This window comes from Corylus avellana, chromosome ca3 (genome assembly GCF_901000735.1).
Source record: "Corylus avellana chromosome ca3, CavTom2PMs-1.0".
NCBI classification, from domain to species: Eukaryota; Viridiplantae; Streptophyta; class Magnoliopsida; order Fagales; family Betulaceae; genus Corylus; species Corylus avellana.
The window spans coordinates 31602076-31613150 of NC_081543.1; positions in this window are offsets into that span (position 1 = coordinate 31602076).

Below are 11075 nucleotides of genomic sequence, written 5' to 3' on the forward strand. Positions count from 1 at the left end.
GGGGGCTTCCGAGTCCAACAACAACATCAGCGAGAGCTTTCCGCCGCACAAAAAGGTGCGTTGGGGGCTCCTGCTTTTCGTAGGATTTTCAAGAGAGAGAGAGGGAGTTTCCGAATTTGGACAAGGCAAGGAAAAAGGAAGGCTGTTGTTTATCAGAGAAATAGCAGGAACAGGAACAGCCTCTGCGGACAATTTTGTATATTTTACTTAATTTTCCCGTGCGACGGAGGTGTAGGGAAACCTTTAGATCTCAGCCGCTCATCTTTATTAATAAAATGTCACGGTTGCGTACGGAAGACTTTCTCTTCTCGTGTATATTAAATTAAAAATTTAAAAAGCTATGGACCACCGGTGTATGACAGCGTGTTGGTGGAGCAGGGAGTTGACGAATTAGAAAGCGTGCGTTCTGACTGAATTACCCTTGAGCGGGTCAACTTTTGTTGACTCATTCTCTCATGACTCAGCGTGTACTGATGTTGGGCGTCGGCTACTCGGCTCTGTGGGTGGGTCGGACAACTGGATAAGGATGCCCTCTCTAGTCTCTAGGGGCATTGCAGGGACCAGTGTTTTCTTTCCAATTTTGAATAATTAATTAATTATAAAAAAAAAAATATTTTGTGAGCCACGTATATTTTTTATGGTTTTTTGTTAGGTGGTGATATTTTCAAATCAAATGCATGGTAGTCGGTGGAGTCGGCTATCAACTACTACTAGTCTTGGTTGATAAGTTCAACCTTGTGAGTTCTTAAAGTCCTGCTCTATGATGGAGTCTTGGAGCAATTTAAAATGGTATCAAAGATGTGGAATAATGTATTCGAATTCTATGAAATTATCGAATTAATTATTTGTTTCCAATAAACTTTTGTGAGATGAGACTTTTCCACACAAAAATATTTAGGGTGTGTGTTTGTGTCCGAGAAATAACCGTCGCTAGTGAGTCTCTTTTACATTAACACAACTCTACTTTGTTTGCAAGTCTTTTACCATTTGTCAAGTGTGTTTCGTGTTGAGAGTTGCCCAAGAGCACCACAAAACGCAACTCCCGATCAAGTACATCCAGATATCCGTCACAAAAAGTTAATCATAACTTTGAACACCACTTTAGTCTAAAAGTCTAATCTAATGGGCATTCACCTCTTTAAGAAGCCCACTCTATATGAAAAAAGAATGAATATCATGATCAATCACATCTTTTCCAATGATAGGCTAAGCTTTTTGAAAAATTAAAAAATAAAATCCTATTAATCTTCACCATTCTACCCAAATAGGCATTGTTTTGATCACTTAAGTTAAACCACTCATTATTGGTTTTTGTTCAAAGAAAGATTCTTCATTTCTACAATTCTACTGATTGAAATATACTCACTAAAGCACTCATTCTCCCTCCTCAAACATCTCCATCTCCTTTAGAATCCAAGTAAGCTTTTTGACTTTGTTCAAGCCTAGCTCTAGCTTGTGAAACTCACACTTTTATCCTTCCAAACACTTCTTCACCCCTTTTACTTGTATCCCCAAATCTCTAGCCACCCACTCTAAGAACTTTCATGTTCAGACTAAGAATTGAAATTTTTTAAAGGTTTTTGTTGGTTCAGGCTGTTGATCATCTCATCTGAAAATCAATTAGTGTTTAGTGTGGGAAGTCAAGCTTTTTTTGACATTCAAAATCATACCCCACAAAATATATTCTAAAATGTTGTCCATGTGGGCAGAATCGGCACCGATGGATTCCACTCTAGAAATTCAATTGCAGCTTGTCCATACTTTCCCATCCAATATACATTAGACATCACCCTATCTCTAACTTTCTTTCAACAAAGTTATCTACATATATAATTGTTCATTAGTGTTGCAATCTTAGGGGTGAAATAGATTTATATATATATTTCAATATTCGTAGTTGACAAGATAAAGTAAAGAGTATATAAAACAATATCAAATATTGCCCACTTATTAATTCTAATCTTGATGATAAATAAAGTACTAATATCCCAAAATTCTACCAAGGATGCATGAGGTTCTAACTGGGGCAATATATACCTACCACCCATCCAATCTAGCTAGCTCCACAGTTGACCTGAAAATAACGTTATATTTAATTTCCTTCTTAATTGGTTTATAAGATATTATAGATTTATTTCTTCACTTAGTTTATTTTGTTTATTTTATTTTATTTTTTTCTCTAATAAAAAATGGCAGTGATGGAGACGAATTGTAGTCATTCTATTTTAACATAATTATAATAGCACTTACCCGGTAGTAGACGCACATGAGGGTTATACACGGTGAAAAACACATTAGCTCTTGCAACTTTGGCTTGAGTCATAGCTTGACTCAGCCCTACCAGAACATCAATGAGAATCAAAGTGGTTTACACTAATCAGGCATGAAGATTCTCATTGCGAAATTCGAATTCATGCCCTAGTGTGTAACAAATCACTTAAAAATTTTTCTTGAATCATTGAACTACCATCCTAAATGGTGTATTCACTTTTTTGTTTACACGCTAAGAAAAAGCTCTCATATTTACTTTCAAAACACTTTTGAAACTTAAAAAAAAAAAACAAAAAACGCTCCCCAAAACAAGTTAACAAATATACGCTAATCACTTTAGTTACTTATAAACCTCATCTCAAACATGCCCTTAATTAAGAACAAATCCAAAGAGTATATATTTGCCGACCATCATTGTGAATTTTGACACTTAAAAGAGAAGGAATAACGTACGGTATCATGCCACCCCCCCATTGGGTATATCCGTTTATAAGTGCTTATACTATATCATCAATTTGATTGATTATATCACCCCTTAATATAATTACAATCCAACAAAAATGATGTCCTTTTCTGTCCTAAACACACTAATATTAATTTAATGATGTCTTTGTTGCGTGGGAAATTAAGGTCACTTTCGGTTGGTATTTCGTAGGTTGACTAACAATACATTTCGTGTATTTTTAAAATTCATTCAATCAAGCTGTGACCGATCTAGTTAGCACGTTCCCCCCGTCTAAGCGCATTACAAGGGAATCAATCTTAAAATAATAAATTATAATTATTTATGTATTTAGAGAAAGAATATTATTCCTTTTTTTTTTTCAAAATATATATATAAATGATTGATTATATAAAAAATAGGAAGAGTTGAACGACCGTCCCCAGCGCAATCCTTTTTTATTTATTTATTTTTATTTAAAGAATCTAAAAATTAACTTTAAATTGGTCAAGATTGTCGGAATCAATTAACCAGGGTAAGATAAAAGTACTGATAGACGTACATGTGATCAAATAATATTCAATTTAGTCGGCAAATATTTTTCTAGTCACCCCCAACCCACATGGAAAGAGATGGAATGTGTAAACAAGAGTTTAAAATTGAGAATAGTTAAGCAGCCAGAAGTTATTTATAAATAAATAATATACATGCCCGTTTCCCGATACTTGCTGGATCGAAACCATTTTCTTTGACGATATCAGTTTTCTTGATGTGTCGGGTCATTCATTTAACTCATTTTTAACTGTTCCAATTTTTTAAATTTCAGGCTTACGGAAAGTTCATTTATAAGAATCTAAAGCCTAAACAGTTTTTGTATGCTTCTTATTTGGTTTGTTAGACTAAGATCTACCTATTTTTTTCAAACTACATTTATCCCTTCAAACTTTGAAACTACCATCCTATTTATAATATATCTTCCTAATGTTTTAATTTCTACAATATCTTCCTAATCTATCATAAGGGTTGCAAAATTATCTACCATTAAGATTTTCTGTTAAATCATATCAGAACCAGTATAAATGGTTCTTTCATACAAGCTAAAATGGCAAAAATACCATTTGCAAATTGAGTAATTTTTATTTTTATTTTTATTTTTGCTTTTTTGGATAAGTAAAAGGGAAAGCTTTACCCAATTTCTCAGCAAGAATTAGGATTTTGTTTGTCCACTCAAAAAATGAAAAGACAAAAATAACCCTCACATATAACCAATTGAATATTATTCAAATATTCAGTTAAATGAAATGGTGAGGATCGTTCAAACCAGCAAGGGATCAAAAGGTGATAAATAAAACAAACAAATAAATAAATAATGTTATTTAATAAAAGTTTATATACTAAGTTAGGGAGGAATGCTACAATGCATTCTGCAACCCATTTCCCCACCCTCTTTTACTTTAACATTTTGATTTTTTCAAAAAAATAAATAAATAAATAAAGGTTAAGAGAGAAGAGATGTGAGGAGATGGCTTGTAGAATGCAAAAGAGAATATCCCGGGTTAGGGATTTGATTGGTTAGGTTCAGTGCCTAGTCTTATAGCACATGGTCCTAATTGCTAATTACCCTGTTTGGCCCGTCAATTCCCCAAGCGGCCAATAGTTATTAAGTACGAAGGAGTCAACGGAGTTCATTATCGCAAAGAAGATCCCAGAGAAAGAGTAGAAATTAAAATGCAAATGCAAATAATAATAATAATAATAATAATAAAAGCTGGGAGTTTTTGGAGAGACTAACAGAGCATGGACCCATCGGAGGGGGACGTCGACGGAGGCAATGACGACGCGATCGGCATCAACGTTGAGCCGAGCAAGCGATCGGAGCATGACACGGATCGCCACGTAGAACTCGTAGTCCCTCGGCGTTCCCATGTACATCATCGTCGCGTAGGCGTTCCTCTGCTGCGATGCTTCTCCATACGCCGGCGACGTCGTTCCACAGGCGGCTACTAATATCAGCAACACAAATCTCATTAACCCAACAACCTTCCTCTCCTCCTCTTTCCAACCCATTAATCCTACAACTACTCTTCCTTCTTTCGCTTAATTTAATTTTCTCACCCAAAAAACAAAAATCTCTGCTTTTTTCTTATCTCTATCTCTTAGCTGCTGCTATATTTTTCTCAGCTTCCATGGAAGTGCTGTGCACAAACACAGAGGAAGAGATAAAGAGAAAGAGAGAGAGTGAGAGAGAAGGTTCAGTTTCTGACAAGGGAGCTTCCAAGGAAGGCTCCCCATAGGGTGTATATATATATATATATATATATATATATATGAGGACACGGTCTTTTCAAAAAAAATAAAATAAAAAATAAAAAATTTATTTAAACAAATTGGATCTGCGGGTACGTTTCAAGTTGCGGCAAAACTGAGGCGAGTAGTACATTAAAATCTCAGCCGCTGGTTAAGTATACGGAGGGACTGACTGACAGTTTTAACCGTTGCAAACTGGAACGTGGTTGTGCCAGACAGTTCTGATGCATATGAATCTGCTATTTATTTATTATTTTATTTTATTTTTTTATCAAAATAATCACACTTGGGCTTAAATTTTTTTTTTTAATAAGTGAAGTTTAACACCAGTAATATTTAATTAAAAGAATTAAAATAAGAAGTAAATGGCATAATCACGATTTGAAGTATGATCTTTTAAATCACTACTTATCTTAAAAATTTAAAATAATAAAAAAAGGTAAATATAATTATTACTTTATTGATGCGACTTTGCCAATCATCCTTTAATTTTTTTTTTTTTTTTTTTTGAAAAATCATATTCAACCCTTAAGTTTTGATTTGATTTGGATTTGGTCGTTGAGTTTTAAATTTCAAGAATAAAGTCTTTTATGTTTTACCAAAGTTTAAAATTAGTCTTTCTAGCTATCACTTTACAATTAAAGTTACTAGGTTTTCATATGCCGCGTGTGTCTTCTTTGACAAGTTAGAGTCCCTATTAGCACCTAATATCATAGTTAGCATCATGTCAGCACTAAAGTTAACAGTTTTTTCATCTAATGCAACAAATTCAAAAGATTAGAATGAAGAAGAAGATGTTTCTTTGTTTTTAGAGTTGGGTTTTTTGTTTTTGTTTTTGACTTGACGCTTAATGATATTGCATTGCTATTAACTACTGAAATGGATGCTAATTGAGACACAGTTGACATGGCTGATTTTTTTTATATAAAAAAATAATAATAATAAACAAAAAAGCATGAAGAATGATGAAAGAATGACATAAATAGATGTTCTAGCATTTCTCTTATTGAAATTAAAAATCAAATATTAAATTCAAATCAAATAAAAACCTAGGGACTAAATATAATTTTTTTCCCTTTCTTTCCTTTTCCCGAGCGTGCATAAGTTAATCATAATGGGTCACATATACAACCTTGAAGTCCATGTACAAATGTGGTATTTTATTTCTAATTAAATGTTTGACAAACTACTTTTAATAGCTAGTGTAGACCACATAAATATATGTTCAGTTTTTTTTTTTTTTTCCTTGTTTTATTCTTTATGACTAGAATAAAACATTAAAGATGTTTAGGACCTATCTACTCGATCATCTTTTTGTTAATTAAAAGTATAAATAATAAATTAAATCTTGACTAAATTTCCAATCACTATCATAAATAAGTAATGCTAAAAATTATCTTTTTATTTTTATAATTATTTTACAATGTTAATGTGTTAGTTTCAATCAACTTTATATATATATATATAAAATGATTGACCTAATAGTTAATTAAGAAATATCCCACTAACATTGTAGAGATATTTATAGAATAAAAATATTGTTTCTTACATTACTCATCCTAAAAAGAATATCAAATAATTCCATCCATGGTTCTCACATAATGGGTAATCAAGAATATGACGTACAAAAAGAAATTGTAACGCCCTTAAAATTGGATTGAACCATTTTAGTAGGGTTACTAGCAATTTATCCGATTAAGTTAACTCGTAACTAACTGAATGGATCGCTTAGAGTAAATATAAGCGAAAGGTGAAAGTGACAGATCTTAGATATTTAAAAATCATAAAATACGCATATATTACCATCAATCATAGACTTGAAACTCCTAACCAAAATAATAATTATAATCAAATCTAGTACTGCCAAACAATCTCTTGGCTTCCTTATCCTAAGGAGCCCTCTTATAATAGATAATCTCGCAAGCCACAAATATTGCGTAAGCTTAAAACATAGTAAGTAAATCTAAACATACTGGGTGTTGCCTCTGTTATTACATTCAAAAGTATAGTTTTGGTTTTTAAGAAGTGTAGGTGTAATCTCAGCGACAATTGCTTGTAAATTTAAATGCAAAAAAAAAAAAAAAAAAAAAACTAGTGTTGTAATTAGATCATAACTATCATGCATGGTCTACTCGATATATTACTCATTCTCATTAGGGTTGATATTGTCCCAAATGACATGTAATACAATACCGGTGCCTCAAATATTGTATGCTATCGTCCATAACACTAGCAGCCCAACTGACTCCGATCTTGAGTGGCCTACACTACTAATGATATACGTTCTGTAGTGATTCGCCAATCAAACATGGTTGCATTGGTCAAAATACCTCCCCACACACACACAAACACATTAACCATAGAATCAAGTATATATGATAAGCACATGTCCATTATACCTCACGTACCGATGAACCATGTCATACAATATTACTTGTTAATCAATTATTATGGCATTTACCCAGTTATATAAAAAGTAATTATGCTCGTAACATAAGCGTGCTCAGTCAGCTGACATATCACACATTTTTATGAAAAGTCATATTTACTTACCTCGTACACTCACTCAAATCCTCAAGCATCTCGAGTTCCTGCTATGACAAAACATGGTCTAAGGTTACATGCAGTATTAAAGGACCTATTGAAAATACAAAGGGTCCTAACCGAGATGTCAAACTAGATAGAAGGTTATAAAACCTTAATTTACAAATTTTGGACCCTGATCAAACGTTTTGGCTTATGGTCGAACGTTCGAACTCGAGGTCGAACGATCGATCAGAATCTAGCGAATGTTCAATTAGAATGCAATAATGTATGCAAAGCTTCTATATTCAAATCATCAGTTAACAAATTTTATCCTAAGCTCTTAATAAGTTCATAAAGATATAGTAAACCATAATAACATGCAAGCCTAAGTTGAAGTTGAATTTATAAAGGGAACTAACAATTTTATTGCAGACTATCTTAGCAGAAATCATAATGAAGAACTGCTAAACAAGCAGCTAATAGAAATTAATTTTTTGCAAGAATCCATGTTGTTTGGGAGGGTCCATGGATTCATGCAAAAATTTAATTTCTATTAGCTGCTTGTTTAGTAGGTCTTCATTATGGTTTCTGCTAAGATAATCTGCAATCAAATTGTTAGTACCCTTTATAAATTCAACTTCAAAAGAATAATTGGCAATAGCACTATACCATTTTAATCTTCTTCCTTCAATAATATTTCTTTTATTTGTCAGAAAATCTTTAACGGCTTTATTATCTGTTATGAAAATAGCACAAACTCATAATGACACTCTTCTCCTAGTGTCCCATATGGGTTAAGTTTAATTTTAATCATGTGTATATAAGCTCTTCGACACCCTTTCCTTGCAAGCTGGTTTTCAAGAGTGAATTCTACCTAAAGTTTATATCATTTGGTATCAAAGCCAAACATCTTGTCACGGGTTCGAGTCACGGAAGGGACGACTTATGGGTTTGATTAAAATAGTGATACGTGAGTGGAACCACTAAAAGATAAATGGTTACCATCAGGTTAGTGTCTATAAAGTAGGCTGTCGTGGACGTCGTCTGCGGAAGCATAGTGGTACGTTAAATTAACCATGTTTCTATAAGCTATTGGACACTATTTCCTTTCAAGCCTCTTTTCAAGGATCAGTTATTGTAGTGTCCCAGAATTTTCAAAGCTATTTAAATAGATTATTTTGATAATGATGTTATTTTAATATCCATTGTAGCTAAGGATTTTAATTCTTGAGAAATTTATGAGAGTGGTAATTAGAGAATGGTAATTGGTGAAATAATAGGATAGTAAATGGTAGGTATAAGGATGGTAGAATAAGAAGGTAGAATAGTATAGGGTAGATAGAATAGTATAGGGTTGGTGAAATAGTATAGGGTTGGTGAAATAGTAAAATGAGGGTATAATTGTAAATTGAAGATAGAATGAGGGTATAATTGTAAATTGAAGATAGAATGAGGGTATAATTGTAAATTGAAGGTAGAATAGTATAGGGTTGGTGAAATAGTATAGGGTTGGTGAAATAGTAAAATGAGGGTATAATTGTAAATTGAAGATAGAATGAGGGTATAATTGTAAATTGAAGGTAGAATAGTATAGGGTTGGTGGAATAGTATAGGGTTGGTGGAATAGTATAGGGTTGGTGAAATAGTAAAATGAGGGTATAATTGTAAATTGAAGGTGGAATAGTGTTTGATTTTCTCCTATAAATAGAGCTCTTCTCCTTCACAATTTTCACAACTCATCTCCTCTCCCATCTCTTGCATATATTCTTCCTTCTTCCGCTTTTTACTCGGTCTTTCTTCTTTCTAAGAGTGTTTACTCAGAACAGAGAGAGAAAGGGCGAGACCAAGCGCTACAAGAAAGAAAGAACACAAGAGATAGCGGACTTTAGAAATTAGTTTCAAAAGATATACTAGTGGTGTTAGTCATATTGGAGCAACTAGATTCCTTCATACCACTTCTAGTTTCAGTCTAGAGGTAAGTAAATTCACTACCCCTTCTAAAATTACTTCATGTCATGCTATTTATATATTCTTGTATCAAATTGTAAATGATTATTTTATTTACGTATTATGAAGTTATGTTGCATGCATGAAGGATTTCTAAAAGAATTATTTAGAAAGTTTATATTTCTTTAAATGCTTTTTAAGCACAACAAGTTTATATTTGGAAAAGTTTCCATTTTAAGAAAAGAAAGTTGAGAAATGATGATGATTAGAAGAAAGAAAAAAGATGATAAACCCTCCTACATGTTGCCCTAAGATGCATCAAAAGAAGTACAAAGAAAAGTACAAGAGATGAGATAAATGTTTATGAAATGAGGGCACATGTATGGAGGAGAGTATTTTTGGCCCCAAGATAAGATAAGATGAGAGTTCGGTACCGATACTCGGATGGAGGCGAAACCACTGAAGGAGGCTATGCCAGAAGGTGGTATTCCATCAACTAGACCGTTGAGTGCACCAAGAAAGAGTTAATTGACGGTCGGGCATGGCTGTGGCCACAGTTCAGTGCCATGGTCACAAGGACCCGCAACCCTCGTGCACAGGGGTAATAGTGTACATGGGCCCTATTATGAGAAAATGATACTATATTTTCAACGATGATATGCTATGATGATTTACAGAGATTATTTATAATAATGCATTATGATGATGATTTATAAAGATGATTTACAACGATGATCTATTACTAGATGTAATAGTATGTATATGTTACGGGAGATGCAACCGTACATACAGATATTATTATGGCTAGAATTATATTTATTTGCGAAAATGATTTTCAAAACTGAGAACAAGGAGTAAAACTATTTATGGTTGTGGATTTTACTTGCTGGGCCCCCTTTGGGCTCATTCAGTTTTATTTCTTGTTTTCAGGTAGAAAGGATGCTGGAATAGGAGGCCGGAATGGGGTGGGAATAATTATTAATTTTCAAAGTCTTTTCATATAAGTTATTGTAATGATATGATATTCCGCAACTAAAGTTTAATGTTTTCTAATTTCGCTTGTAATAAAATCTCTTGAATAATGTTTTATACATTTTTCGTATCCTTTAAAATCAAGTACTCTGATAGACCTTATAGATCTTTGCAAGAACTTTTGTTGTAAAAGAAGAAAAGTGGCAAACTCAGCCTTAACGGGCTGGGGATGTTACAATTTTGGTATCAGAGCAAAGGTTATAAGGTTCTGGCAAACTTTTCAAAAAAAAAAAAAAAATTGGGGGGTTAATGAGAAGCCACATTCCGGCCAAGTAGAGTGTGCATTGTTGTGTGGTCTCTAATAAATGATGCATGAGCATTTTTCTAATGGTTAATTTTTGTTAAAAAAAAAAAAAAAAAAAAAAATCATCTTAGTGTGATTAATTTGGAGGATTTTATTATTGTGATCATGTTAATGACGGAGATGAATTTTATTTTATAGATAGGTTGTGATCTATAGTATCTGCCTATTTGGATTTGCGGCAGTTTTCTAGAGTATCGATTGATAAGGGTATATTTTAAGGTGTCTCGAGGATTTAGAAAAGATTAT